We start from the raw sequence: 15,931 nt of genomic DNA on the forward strand, positions 1-15,931 counted from the left end.
TAGCTATACTGTCCTGCTGAGAAGGATTTTGATGTACTGCGGAGGATAGATAATGTCGTTGTAAGGCCTTTGATAGAATTATAGCCATGCAGCTATCTGTTGTTGTCAGACATTATTAGGCTACATTCCTTTACCTCTCAGTGTCTCCTTCTGTTGTACATCTCTGTATCCACCTTCAGCTGACGGACTTACTACTATTACTCAGTATGAGTACTTCTCTCAACTTTTAAGTGTCTTATGCTAAATTGTTAGCATGGATATTATAATCACTAAATATATATATGTTAACAAAATGAGCACTGCTATTGCTCAACATATTATATAATCAAGTTTTCATTTAACATACTTTATGCTAAAGTTTAAGTAATTAATCATTTTTCTGAATCCTGAAGTATTACTATCCTACTTACCTACTATCACTCAAACAATGTCAGTGTTAGCAATGACCAATCACTTAACGTATTGTGGTAGCTAAATTGTTAGCATGGTGCTGTACTTCTATGTGGATCCTTGCATGTTGACACTGCAGCCATTTTCCTCTGACGTCACACTGAAGATGGGAAGCTCAAATACTGTTATCAAAAGGATTGTTGTAATGCTGTGTTGTAAGTTGTATAAACGTAGGGAATCTGACAAATCATTATAATTTGACTATACTTCCCAATTGATCAGAAACTGAATAGAAAATGGAGGGACATTACGCCACATTTCAAGGTAAAACAACACCACAACATATTTGATAACCCATTAGGTACCGTTAAACAACAGTTAACATTAAAGAGGTGGTATTAAAAGCATACTTTCTGTTTTTTTCCCTCTCCTTTAGTGAGTTATATATCTTTTTTGTGCATGTTTGCAAAGTGAAAAAGCCCAAAGTCCACTCCAAAGGGAGTTCCCATCTCCTACAGAAAACTCTGCTCTGAACTGCCTGAAAACAGCTCGTTTGTAGTCCAGCCTTTACTTCCACCTTCTTGTGATGTCACAAGTAAATACGTGTCATAATGCTCACTGAGCGACTAGTCTGACACGCCCTCATGGTGTTTTTTGAAAATGAAATCATGTAAACCTGTTCTGGTACAACCTCTAAATATGATTGAACCTGAAAATGAGCATAAAACCACCTCTTTAACATTCAACCAGCTCCAGGCCAATAATACTGTTTAATTGTAATGTAATTACTTTTAAAACATCAACGTACATCTTGGACAGATTTATTTAAGCCTGGAAGTAAAACGGCAGGGATGTGTTGCTGTCTCTATTGAATAACGATTTGTCAGATTTCCTTGCAACCTGGAACACAATAGCTTTGCACCTTGTGCCTATGTAAGATGGGAATTGCATTTGGACAAGCATTCCTCTCTATGTTAAAAATTTTATGTGAATTATAGTTGTTTGTTATTTCTATGAAACATGAAAAAAATCTTCATGTGGTGCATGGGGAATTGTTTGTTTTTTAATGAAATTTAAATTGCATCACTGGAATACATTTAAATGAAGAGGCACACTGGCCTAAATGATGTTCTCAATGCATATTTGGGAGGAATTATGCTGTTAACCTTATTTGGTGTGAAGGATGTTCAATCTACAGGGAGGCTGGAGTGTGTGTCTCTGTGTGTGTTTGTGTGTAAGTGTGAGTGTGTGCTGTTTTGATTAGATGATAGTCCAGGGACTGAAACTGTCATTACCATCTGTTAGCAGAACACACAGACTGTACTCCTGACGTCCAAATGTGTGTGTGTGTGTGTGTGTGTGTGTGTGTGTACCCTGCTGAATGTGTCTCTTGGCGTTTGTGTTTTTGTCCTCTGTATATATTTTTTTGTGTGCGGTGTGTGTGTGTGTGGCTCAGGTGCAGTTAGCCATGCATTGTGCCAGGGGAATAAGCCCATGCCAACACAGTGAGCAAGTGAGATATGCAATATTACACACGCACATCGATGAGCACACCTCCCTGAAGCCCTTTGTGTGTGCCGTGTGTGTTGCCAAATGTGTGTATTTGTGTTATTGTCCTTGATTTGTATGTTTGTGTATTTTTGTGTTTTTTTTTTCTTCATTCTATTCATTCATGTGTGTTGGGATCATCTGTGTGTAGCTTAATGTGTCACCATGTGTGTGTATCTGCATGCCTTTTTATTTGTGTGTTCATGTGTGAGGTGTCATGGTATTTGTGTGTCCAAATTAATTTGTGTGTGTATTTGTGTGTTCTCCTGAGCTGCTAAGTGAAATCAGGGTTAATTAGTACGTTGTTCAGCCAGGTGTGACCAGGGGAATCTGGAGAGAGACACTTCTCATGTTACAGCGCCCTCTGTTTGTGTGTGTGTGTGTGTGTGTGTGTGTGTGTGTGTGTGTGTGTGTGTGTGTGTGTGTGTGTGTGTGTGTGTGCGTTCCCCGTGCTCATGCATGCATGTTAATCTGACACGACACTACTGGCCAGTCGAACAGATGATGTCTTCCTTGCTGACTAACTGAAAAAAGCAGCTGAAATAAAATGTTCGGAATGAATCTAGCAACCTTCTGGAGGAGTTGTATTTGAAAGCACCAATCACCAATCACCAATGCGTCAATAGAATAATACTCATTCAAAAGTAAGTACTGACAATTTTACTCAAAGCACATAGCATCATTCACATGATTCTGATGGCATATAAAAGGGGTATTCAAAGAGGTCCAGTTACAGAAAATTTCCTGAAGCAAAGGTCCGGAACATCAAAACGACTAACTTGCGTTATCATTCAGTACCATAAATAGTTCTATCAACATATGTTTTTAGTCAAAAACGGACTGTCAAATCAAATCAAATTTCAGTCAGTTTTCACATCAAACTGGAGGGATAATAAATAATAACTACTCTAATAATAAATTATAAATTTAAGTAAACTAAAATAAAATGCCTAATTTTTAGAAAAAATTAAATAAAAATGTATCTTGAAGTGATGAAGTGTAGTCTTAACCAATTTTAGAATAAACACTCAACACTAAACACTGTAATGCCTCCTCTTCTCTTTCATTCCCTTACAGAGCTGCCACTCCTACTTTCTCTTGTTCAGTGAAAAAACGTGAGCTCTAGTTTGTCCTGCCAGCTAGCATTGGAGTTCTATTAGATATTCTGGTTTTGAACTGCCCGTGGGAGGAATGTACATATAAAAATCTGTACATTCTTGAATAAAAGCCATATGAAATCGCTTTTCCCTTTCGTCTGCTCAATTCTTGCGTGTTTCCAAAACGTCTCTGGTGAATCTCGTGGACTCGACTCGCAAGCATTGGAAAGCACAGATTTTATTGGCTGAGCAGCATCACATGAGACGATTGAAGCACATTGGTCTGTGAGTTTCCAGGGCCTCTAAAGCAGTACAGTAAATGCTAGAAAAGCTGCGCGGGTTAAAATAGAAACTCTGAGGTAGTAAGTCTCATTAATAAATCGGCTGTAGGTCGGCGGTCCAGAGAGGACAGCGGCTGGGTCCGGATCCGGACCGCGGTCCGCCTATTAGTGACCTCTGGCATATAATATATAACACAAATTACTTATTGCTTAATGTTATTTTAGAATAATGGGTAACACAAGTGGCATGTTGTCTATCTACATTCATACTATCTAGTGCAAGCCAAAATATTACTCTGTAAAGTAACTAGTCCTCTGGCCTATACTCTTTTAATAATAACACATTTTATTGGTAATGCTGATTTCATCAAAGAAAACAGAACAACTTTGACTGCACAACAAGCAACACAGCAAATTTAAAATATCATAGCACAACTCAGAGGCAAGAAAAATATTTCTATAGAACAGTAGTATTTATATTGCTTAGTACTTTTATAGTAAACCTTGAAGAGAAAAGAAAGAATAACTTAATAAAGTGTGTGAAAAGGGGAGTTTCACACAACTAGCAATGGAATGAAAATGGAAAGATAGCACAATGCATGGATTACCACAATCATCTTAGTTGTTTTTAATGATTCTGTTGTGTGGTGTAGAAAAGTAGACTCAAAAAATTTTCCACTTTCACTTGTGCTGACACCTTTGTCTGAAAGATCTGAAAGACCAGAGGTAGAAAGTAACTGAAGTAAAAAGGCAGAAAGGAAGATATATTAAATACAATGCTCTGAAGATATATTAAATACAATGCTCGACTTCACACCTCCACTCTCATCTTCCCCTCCGTCTCATCTCCTCACTTCCTCATTCTCGCTATATTCACACCTCTGTCTCACTTCACTGCTCCCTTATAGTTGACACTGTATATGTTAAAGCAAACACACAGTGACAGTGATTTGTTGTGAACACAACCTCTGCCCTAACATATCCTTGCATTAATGGCACCAACAGATTTTCTCACTGTCATGAGAAAAACGTTACCTTTACTGGACGAAATGGGAGAGAAGGACTTGTTATAATACAAATGGAGGAAAAATATAAAAAGAAACAAGAAGAAAAAGAAGTGGAGAAAACATTTTCTTTATTTTGAAAAAGTCAGAAAATGGTGCACTGACATTTGTAAGAAGACAAATGTTCACATGCATGCCCATACACACTCTCAGACAAAAAGGATATCCTTGAATTACATGTTTGCTGAAAGCGCACACACACACACACACACACGCACACACACACTAGGTATCACAACCAGATACCCACAGATGCAGAAAAGTTTACACAAACAGGCACACACGCACGCACGCGCGCACACACACACAGATGTTTTTCTCTGCTCCTGTGCGTTTCTCATTTGTATGGCTCTTGTCGAACAGATGCAGTCAAGGCCCCAAGGCAACAAGGTCTCAACCATACCCCCGGCTCTGCTTGTGTGTGTGAGTGTGTGTGTGTATGTGTATCAGGGAGTGAGCAAGCTTGCATGCTGACATGTCTGTAGCTCTGGGAGTATGAATGTGGGCTGTATTTGGGCTGTATATCTGCATTCACGTGTGTGTGTGTTGTGTATGGGCATTTGGGCATCAGCAAATGTGTGTGTGTTCTGTTTGTCAGAGATAAGACTCAGTGGGGCGTAGCAGAGATCCAGGAGAGCCACTGTCAGCCAGTGCACTGTGGATACCATACAGAGTGTGTGTGGGTTGTGTGTGTGAGTTCACCAGGAACACTGCTACATCTTTCTAAGTCTCCCTGGGTGGTCATAAAGATGATTGTAGTCCAAGAATTAGACCCAGCAGTACCACTGCAGTGTCTAAGTGTCTGTGAGTGTGAGTGTGTGTGTCTCTGCGTATGTGTGTGTTTGTCCATAGAGCTTTCTGTTGCCCAAGGCTCATTCCTGGCATCTTCTATGTGTCTGTTCCCTGATAAGGAAATCAATAGTAAAGTGGACAGCTCAGCCCGCTGTGTCAGATCTGTGGAAGCCCACTGACGCTATGAACTCCCACTAGATGTGAACATAACACAACCTCCAATTTATAAAAAAAACTTCCAATTTGACTTCCAAGTGAGAGGTTTTATTCCAAAAAGAGATGTCAAACATTTAAAAAGTCACACATAAAAGATGTCAAACATTCATAAGTCACAGTTACCTTTAGCATAATATTTAAATGAGTTATTTTTAAAGGCTCGGGTTATCTTAAAGTCTTACAGTGAATTCTGAAATAAAAGCTGGTTGTAAAATAATAGCTGAGTCATTTGAGATGGATTATGCCCATAGGCTATTGGGGGGCTTTAAATGTGAAACATCTACTGCAAGTGTTGAGTACAAACTACTGCAAATAGAGTGAGAACAGTGTTTTTGTTAAAAAGAGAAACTCAGAAAAACATAGTGATGATTATGATGTAACTAACCCCTATGTTATTACACTGATATAATTGATGCCATACATTACTTGCAAGAAAAAATGATAACACAAAATAATGAAATATACACAAGGTGAGACAAGGAAAATATTTGCTCTGTTGGGAAAGAAAACCTGAAAGAACCAACCTGAATTTTAAGTGTGTGCAAGTTGGTTTATCTGCCTACATCAGGGTATGTGTCTAATAATGTGTGTGTGTGTGTGTGTGTGTGGAGGGGGGGGGGGAGCATACAACCATACAGTGTACACTTCACCTGACTCTTTAACCGCTTCCTTAGGGCTTGCCTTAGGGGATGGGGGTGTGTGTGTATGTGTTGTGTATGTGCCGGACGGTTTGTCATGTTGTTGGTATTCCATGTCCATTGCTCTTTCATGTGCAGCGGCCTGTGTGCTTGTGTGTGGGTCAGAGAAAGTGGACACTTCACAAAGAATTTCTGAAGAGAAATATAAGTAATGCATGAACAGGTATAGTTAGTAGAGGAGGAGGAGGACTGGAGGCGAGAAAAGGAAAGAAAAAAGTAGAGAAGAAGTAGACAGAGGGTCAGAAAGAACTGAGGGGAGCAGAGAGGGGAGGATGCAGTGAGGAGGTTAAAAGTTGAAACCAAAGACTGTGGAGCACAAGATTATAGTAGGGAAGTAAAGAAAGCTGAACTTACATTGTACGACAGGAGAAGTGAACAAAAAAGAAGCGAGAAAACAATGGGAGAAGATGAACAAGAAGGAAATAAAAAGTAAAAATTAGGCAAGATAGGAAGAAAGATCATGTAGAACCAGCAGAAAACAGAAATAAGAACCAAACCAAAGAGGAGAAGCCAAAGCTGACAAGTTCAATCCCATCAGCTATTTCTGTCACTACAAACATCTCATTCATCTCCAGTGTGTTCACTTACTGTATGTAAGGGGAGAGATGTGTCCACTGTGAGTGTCCTGCTGTTTCACTCCTGTGAGGCTGACAGATTTAAGACTAATTCTAATTTCATTAAAAACTATTTTTTATGACACTAAGAAGATCAGTGTCTCTTTTAGGATCTTGCTTGCTGTCATTACTCCATTACCCTCAACTTCTCCCACCTTCTCTGTCTGTGTTCACATTTCAGAGCTGAGACTCTATCTGGGACTTTTATCCTCAGCAGCTTAGAGTAAGCGAGCAGGTAGATGTTTACTGTCTTGTTCACGGACACTTTGACAGAGCTGATGTGGTAATGTGACACAATCTCACAAGTTTGGGGAAATAGGATTAAAATCAAAGGCTGTATTCATACTCGTAGTTTGGTTAATATGGAAAGATGAGACACATTTTGTAACCCTCATCTCTTTAAAATTTTACATGTTGACAGTAATAATAAGATAGCCACATTCCTAAATCAGTAAGTGAGATGACATAAGTTTTACATAAGGTGCTTTGCTATTTTTGCTGTCATTTGAGAACAACAGCTTCACATTCCATGTTTAGAAAGAAATGAATATGAGTTACAAGATTGTGAAACCACTAATACTGCAGCAGAGATGGGCAATTGGAACAGTGGAAAGGGACTACACATCCTGTATCACACAATTACTGATTTGCCTTCATTATGAAATAATAATGATAATACTTTTGAATTTACGCTACTTAATCTTATATCACACAAGTCTGTGGCTGTTCTGAGTTTTATGCATACCACCAATAAACCACACCTAATTTTACTTGCTATAAAACTAAAAAAAGTTTGCATCTGTGGTTTATGCCTGCACAAAACTCGTAGCATCGAAGAATGGAAGGAATTACACCAGAGTTGCTTGAAGCTGAACCAACCAAGCTGGTTGTGTTTAGGCTTATTTCATGGTAGGCATTTTGATATGTCATAGGCGCACAGATATAACTAATAACATCGAAAGTAAGTGATGCCATTGAGGCATCATGGGTAATACCAGGGTCCTGGAACAAGAGGTGAAGGTGAGAGAACTGAAAGGTTAAAGAGGTTAAATAACTAGAATAAGTATTAGTTTGGCAACACTGACTGAGCAGTGTCAGTTTGTCAAGTCAAAGCAAACCTGCACAGCTTTAACTATTCTTCTGCAGTTCCAAGAGTTTTTGTTGAGGAAGCAGAGGCTCATGGGAGTGAAGCCAATGGGATTTTTCTGTCTGGAAGTGGACACAGATGGCTTGAAGTGCCGATTGATTGTGTGCCTGTCTCTGTGTGTGAGTGTGTGCATGCTATGACATATGTGGGTTTTTTTTATTCATCTGTGTTTTTTCACATGTCTGTTTTTTTATGTTTTTGTGTGTCTGCATCCATTATTCAGTTTTTGTGCTCAGTGTTGTGTGTGTATATGTATATGTAAAGAGGTAACAGGTGTATGCCACAGTGAGTTTGCTGTGAGGAGTAGGCAATCAGAGCTTATTTCCCATGATTCTTGGCCCTACCCGGGTGTAAAATATACTCTGCTTTCCCCATACATCCATCTCTAGTTCTTTCTTTCTCTTTCTTTTTTCTTTCTTTCTCTCCTGTCTACCCCCTCCCTCCTTCCTGTCTGTCCTCTGTGATAGATGGAGGCTGTGTCGTTGTGCTGTGAGTCTTTTGATTAAAATATTCTTTGTGACCAGGCAGTGGAGAAGTGCCACTGTGTGTGCATGTGTGTGTTTGCGTGAAAGTGCTGAATTCTTTATACCAAGTAACAGGCCTGAGGGAGTATGAAGTGTGTTACTCACAGGTGTATGCACACACAGGCGCACACACACACACACACACACACACTCAGCATACTGAAAGCACTCAATCCCCAGGACTTGGAGGAATGTGTTTATATAAAAGTCAGTAGCAGTTCTGAGCTGGTAAATAACACTGAGAGATTGCACAGAAATAAAGACAGAAAGAAGTAAAGAGTGAGTAATAATTCTTATTTTGTTATTAGGTTGTGTGAAGGAAGAGAGTGCAGGTCAGAAGTGACACCACATATGTGAGGAGGGTTCTGGCCCTTACCTGCTGATGCGACACACCTGGTGAGAGACAATGATTGAGAGGGATGAGCTGGAGCACCAGATTGAATCAACACCAATACAATCCTGAAAGGATTAAAAATTATTTCGTCGAATTTCAGCAGAAGTAGGAACTTTTCCACCTCTCACCTTTTGCCCGTTAACAAAGCCAGGAGACGGAGAGGATGATGCGGGGGCTAGTCAGCAGGGTGCTTTATATATTGAGTCGACGGGTGAGTCAGACCTTTACCCCTCAGGTAGAGTGCACTCACAAGGTGAGGTAGGAACATCCGAATACAAAATTTACAGCATGCAGGGCCAGGCTCTCAGGTCACAGGCATGTTAGGTGTAGGGTATTCACGCGCAGTGAACAGTTGTTCAGTCAAAATATTGGAAAATTTAATTTGTTATTCTTATTACATCTGTATGACAAATGTGATTTATGGATGAAGAAATGATGGTACTTGTATGACCTCCTCATTCAGCATTCTGAAGTAGACCATTTTGTTTTGTATTGCAAAATGCACCAAATTAATTGGAACGGTGCGCTCAGTAGAGAGCAGATCTCTGCTTTTTTAGGCTGATGGGTCCATTAATATGTGAGATTAGCTGTGGATAGATGCACACACACATACACAACCAAACATGATCCCCTCCAGGCTTTCACCTGGTGGAAGAACATTTTAAATCTCCAACATCATGAACGTTTGCATTTTCTAATATTTTGTCTGTTTCATGTCCGCATGACCAGACATAATAATTGACAGAAATGTGTGAAGTCAGGAAACCTCTGCCTGTTAATTTTTTTCCCAAAGTTATGGAAAAAAGATTTACTATCTTTGCAGTGCTTCCCCAAAATTACAGGTTAGGAGTGACTCCAACTCTACCAAAATGGCACTATAATTTACATAATTATGGTCCTTTTCAAAATCAAAGCCATAACACGAGCCATGGGTTGACAATATTACAACACTTGGTGCTCTGTATTCTAGAAGTATTGAATTATGAACCTTTGGGAAATAACATATTTTTTGTTTTCATTTCTGCAAAACAGATGTACAGGGATTTGTTCTAAAACATATCCAAATATAAATTGGTTCCACTTAAATACACAGCATGCATCATTAACACGTAATGAGCTTGAGTGATCATATCGTGTGTGTTTCCTTTTTCCGTATCCCGGTGTGGACTTGCGGACCCGAATGCACACTAACCAATAGACACTTGAGGGAATTTGAGGTCCCCATCGGTAGAGACAGCTTTTTGAGGGTTAGGAGTTGGTTTTAGTGCTCAGGTTACAATTAGGTTAGGGTAAGGGGCTAGGTAATGCATTATGTCAGTGAGGCGTCCCGATGTGGATAGAGGAACAAATGATTGTGTATTTTGTAAGTTGAACTGCTGAGTTCAAGGAGCTGCGAAATAGAGCTGGAATTACTGATAAGACAACCACATGTAGAAAGATTAAAAGACGAAAGAGATTAAAATGAACAAATATGTAGAGAGAGGAGGAAAGCCATATTATCCGTTTAAATTACCATCTAATTGTCCTCTGATTAAAGTTACTTTTCAAACCAGAACATTTGTGAATGAGGTTGCCTTCAGCACGTATAAAAAAAATAAAAAATTGTAAGAGAAGTACTGGAACGGAAGCAGTACATTGACAAGAGGAAAACGAAGAACCCCCTCTCTCTATTATCATCCTGACCATCATTACTCTCTCTCCCCACTGCGAGACACAATGGGAGAAAAACAGATTTTGTCATCTTTGGTGCAGCTGATTTTTTCCGTCTTTTCTGCCACCCCGGGCGATGTCTTTTCTCTCCTCTCTGGTGGGCTTAGTCCTCCTTTATCTCACTCACACACACACACACACACACACACACACACACACACACACACACACACTCACACTTTTCTATATCCTTGAATCCAATTCTGTGAACACGACAGAACTCGGAAAGATTTTATGGCACTTTTGGATTTTTCAAATGCACACGTAAGCAGAAATAATCAAACACACCTACAATATAAGGTATATTATAAACTGCCAGCTGAGAAGGGTGATAACACTAACATAACCGCCAACACAACTATTACTCCTAAATCTTCACCTTTTTCCCCATTTTTCTTTACCCTTTTTTAAATGTATGTATGTGTTAACACTGGATTACAGGAGAAGCAGACAGTGACATGAAGTGAGATCCATTTAGATTGGAAGAATCCAATCAGCCACCTCTGACACTCTCTCTCCCCCTTTAACTTTTGTTTGGATCTAGGATGTTGATCTCCAACCTCACTAACTTCCTTTTTTCCCCCAACATAATTTCAAGTTCTCTTTTCTTTCTCTCTCTTCCTTTTCTTTCTACAGTACATCATCCTTTAGTATTTTACTTTTATATTATAGCATAAGTTTATCCCCAAAGTTATACTGATTTCATTTTAGAAAGGAATCCTGTAACCACACATACACACACACACATAAAAACACATACACACATTAGTATGACCCGTCTTCACCATGCTGGGATTGTAAAAGAGTGCAGTAAAAAAGTAGCTCCATATACTTTGTTTCCTCAGGGTGTAGTAACACAGGTCGCTTTTGAGTGCGTGATGCGTCTTCTGACAACAAGGCCCCAGGATACACAAGATAAAACCTTTTATGGGGCCAGGACTCTCTCTCACACACACACACAGACGCACACACACACACATACTCACACACACATCCACACAACACACAGAAGTCTTTATTGGCCCACAGTTACAGTGCTGTATTCCTGCTGTATCCCATTTAAAAACTTCATGAGTCCTACTTGTTTTTGCTACAGTGTGAGTGTGGCTTCTGCAGAGACAAAACACTGTGGGAGAATGTCTCCTGCAGACATCTTGTCTCTTCTAGTTCCTATTAATATAATTTTTTTTTTGCAATTGAAAACTCTTTTCTCTCTTCTTTGAAAACCTCCAACTAATAGTGTTTGTGAAATATGTGTAATGCACCGCAAAGTGTCTTGCTATTAAAAAAAAAGCAACACTTTGGATTACGTTCTGCATCAGGACACCTGGGAATGTATTATCTGACTTATACCATTACTTGTGAGCCAGGTTCACGTGTGATGAAGAAGTTTCGAAGACTGAAGATTTACAGCATGGTTTATTGATCCCGGCCGAGGAGATACAGCGCCAGCATACAACGTGTGAATAAATAGAATGCCAACACCAAATCTAATCTCTGGGGATATTTAACCTAGACCTACAGAGATTCACTAAGTGTCCAGATAAGGTTGTTGTTCACCTCTCTCTACATGAGTCTATTGGTTATCGGCCTAAATCAAGACACATTGTGTGTCCTTCAAGCTACATACCATACTTTCTGCATAGTGCCAGTCAGTTTGTCTGTAATGAAACAAAATAAATATAATGTAGACCTTGGGTTACCTAATAAATGTAAAACTGTGAATCCTTATCAACTCAGCTTTTGGTGTGGCTGTCAAGCATATTCAGTAATGGATCAGACTGGGCTCTGAGTGATTCAGAGTGCTGTGGACAATATTTATTTTGTAGTGCGCATTGTTTGAAAAGTGTATTGGAAAATGCATCCAAAACAAGCTTTTTATATAAAAGATTAAATGGTGCATACAATAACCCTAGTTTTTTAATTCCTTAATAAAGTTTATTTAAGGCATAGCACAAAGCAGACGAATTGTTGCTAAGTTAACCTGCATGCTAATGTAACCGGCTGCCCCCGCGTACGTACTGCATGATCTGGAGTCAAACTGGCGTTCTAAGGTACGGAAGGCGGTCACTCTGACAAGGAGGTTAAAGCCCATAGGCTCTGGCGTCAGTCGCCAGTGCGTGTCTCAAGGTGTCGGGGAGTGAGGTTTACTCACTGCACAGACAGTTCACACACTGAACTGTGTTCCTCAAACGATCAGCAATGCAGCAAAGTTTGGAGCTATCTTGTTCAGTTCATCCTTCACCTCATCCTCCTTACTCTTTTTTCCCCCCCAAGCACCCTCTACTCCCTCCGTTTTGGTTCAAGTTCAACCTTCTTTTTGTCATTTTTTCTTCTCCTTCTTCCACCTTTTTGTTCCCTTTTCTGGACCAAATCTTTCTTCTGATACCCATGGTTCCTGTCAATCCCGTAGCCTTCCCTCTTTTACTCCCTCCATGAAGGATCTTGTCCTTTATCCTTCCTCTCACACTTCATTAGCGCAAGTGCATGAAGGCCAGCTGTAGTTGATTAGCAATAAGTCTTTCTGTATACTATTTATGTTTACATGTGAGAATGTGTGTATACTGTGTGTGTTTGTGTGTGTGTTTGTGCAGATGGATGCATTTGTGTGTAAAAATGTGTTTCTGTGGGTGGGTCTATAGTGGGTGTGTGTCTTCATTTCTGGGCTAGCCTCCAGTTCCAAATGTGAATGTGCAAGTACATGAATCTTTCTGTACATGTACATGCAAGCCCGCGCTTCAATCTGTGTGGCTGCATTAATATACATTCAGTAGGTACAGGTATGTGTGTCTTTTTGTAAGGGTGTGTGTGCTCCCCCCATGTCATCATATGTACCAGGTTGTGTGTCACTGGGAGGCCCCTGTAACTCTCTGCTGTAAACGAGCTGGCAGAGGCAGGGATGGTGGGAGGAAACAGCAGGAGTCGAGATTTAATGATCTTGCGCTTTCTTCAGTCCCATCAGGAGAAGATGTTGAACATAAATGATGTTAATGAATAGTTGAGTCTCTGTTAAAGCAGTTGTAAAACACAGTTAGCTGCTGGGCTGCTGTTTAAGGAAGGTTTTTTGAAGCAAAAAGGAAGATTTTGGATGTGTGGTATATAACAAACTACACTATGTGTACTTTATTTTTCATCTGACCAGTCTGTGTTGCTTTGCTTCAGATTTAAAAATAATTTTTTGAGCAGCACATTTACATGTGAAACACATCTACGAGTTTGTTAATCTACCTTTGTTCTAAACAAGTAAAGAAAATTGCAACAGGATGAGACCATTATGTCTGCTTCCAGTGAATCACTCTTAAAACTATCCTGGAAAAAGTGAAGTGCTCTTTTATTAAGATCAGAGACCATTTACAAAACGTGACACACAAAATGAAAAGGAAACTGAACATTTAAGTAAGTAACTAAAGCCTTCATTGACAAAATTGTTCTCTGTATTTCAGGATGATGAGGATAATTTATTTTCTTGTTTTTATTTCTTTAAATGTTCTTTCTTTTTTTGAAGGAAATTATTGGTACTTCATCACAAGAACAGTAGTTTGTGAATGAACATAACTCCTTCTCTCCCACAAACATAGAGATGCTTGTTGTCACTGCACTCACGAATGCACACACAGAATCAGAGACACACTCACTCACAGCCTCCATATAGTTCAGATGGATGAGCGTGCGGTGAGTGACAGTTGATTCATCGGTCCCGCAGCCACCATACATATTCTAATAGGGCCTTGAGGGAAGTAAAAACTTGCAGAGTGAGATCAGGACTTTGCTTTTAGACAGCGGGAGGAAAGGGACCATTATTCTTAGCTTGCATAAAGTAGCTGTCAACTGACAAAGCACCTGTCATAGAGAAAAAAAATCATTAATACTAAGAAACCTAGACTTCAATCTGAAATTGATGAAAAGCTTACTGTATGGAGTGAGAAGTAAATTTTCAAAACACTGTGTACCATGGTATGTTTGAATGGCCCTTCATCATGCATGCTTTTCTTTTTGAAATGACCTATTAGTATCATTACTTTATGGAGTCTGTGATATTATAATGGCTCTTTTGCTCTTATTGAGGATCAATGATTGACGAATAATAATATCACTGGTTTGCTGGGCATTGGTGTGATAATAGAAATGAAACAGCGTTAAAGTGAATTTAATTTTAAAACTGCAACATGAATTTCTCAAGATGCATTAAAACAATGTGTCTGCTCCATCAAATATGCTTCAAATCTAAAGATTCTGAGAAGCAGTGGTTCTTGCATTTTATTTATTAGATCGTTTCTAGCGAGAAGCATGAAATAAATGTTTAACAGACAACTATTTTCATCAAAAACTGGAGATTTTCAACTTCTACATGTTGGAGAGCTATGTGCATATTTAAGTAAATTGTGCACTTTTGCCTTAAAAAAATTACTTATGTGAGAACTAAACACAAATAACATTATGTTAAACTGTGATAAAGGTTCAAGATTATAAAGAAGTCAGCCCAATCTAGTTAGCATCTTCACATATTTTCTGTCAAACTGATCTTCGACATCATTCTGCTCAACGGTGTGTTACGACTGCTGTCCAAGGTGCTGATCCTGGGACGGTCAGAATTGTTGGAGCTGTTCATGGTTATTAACATAGTTTATGCAGATGAACAGGATTCTTAATGGCAGTCTGACCAATAGAAAGGCTCCAAATAATATCTGTGTCATTGTTTCCATCTGCTCATGTTGCTCTTCAACGTATGAGTGTGTTTCAGCTTCAAGTTGCTTTGTGTTGACGTCATTTTGTTAACACCAATAAGTCTGCCTCTCATTGCTGTAGAGAGAATACAGAGATTCAGAAAACCTTGTGCAGGGGTATATGTTATCACCTGGTCTTACCACCATCAGTGGAGAGGAAGCAAACACTGCTCACACAGTGGATGTAAATAAATACATTTTTTTATTTTAATTCCTCTCACATACATCCATGCACAAATAGTGGAGAGTGTCAGTATTGGCTTGTGGATTTAGGGTTGAGTAGAAGTCAACCTTTTTTTTTTTTTCATCATTCCAATGAGGTCCCACTATTCATATGGATGTTATTTTCATTTTGAAAAGAAGCTGCTGTCTTGAGTTTAGTTTTGAAAAAGAAGAGAGGAAAAACGGGAGTAATAAAACATCCTATGCTTTTAGGCTTGACAGAGGCCATTATTTTAAAGTAGCATAATGTGAAAGTCTAGTGGCAAAGTAGCTGTCAGCAGCATGACAACAATGTGATGGATTAGTGCTACAGGTAGAGAATTCATTCTGTAAAACATCTCCTTTTTTGAGCTTTTAGTGGCTGCTGTTTTCATTGCAAAAGGTAAGCCTCCACATTGTTACTAGTAGTAGGTGTAGTCACATACAGCATGTGGCTGTGATGGCAAAATAGGCTTCCTTGATCACATTGGCATTTGGTTCGTTAACACAATAACAGTAACAAATTCCAAA

The 15,931-nt window shown here is 39.2% G+C and overlaps 1 protein-coding gene across 2 annotated transcripts in view; it reads left to right on the top strand.

The window, feature by feature from the left end:
• ptprt (protein tyrosine phosphatase receptor type T) overlaps nucleotides 1-15,931 on the top strand; it is a 328,330-nt gene that overhangs the window by 99,118 nt on the left and 213,281 nt on the right. The gene's annotated exons all lie outside the window — the stretch shown is intronic.

Source organism: Micropterus salmoides, unplaced genomic scaffold, assembly GCF_014851395.1.
Source record: "Micropterus salmoides isolate LMB-PRFRI ecotype aquatic unplaced genomic scaffold, ASM1485139v1 Ms_hic_scaffold_4, whole genome shotgun sequence".
NCBI lineage: Eukaryota > Metazoa > Chordata > Actinopteri > Centrarchiformes > Centrarchidae > Micropterus > Micropterus salmoides.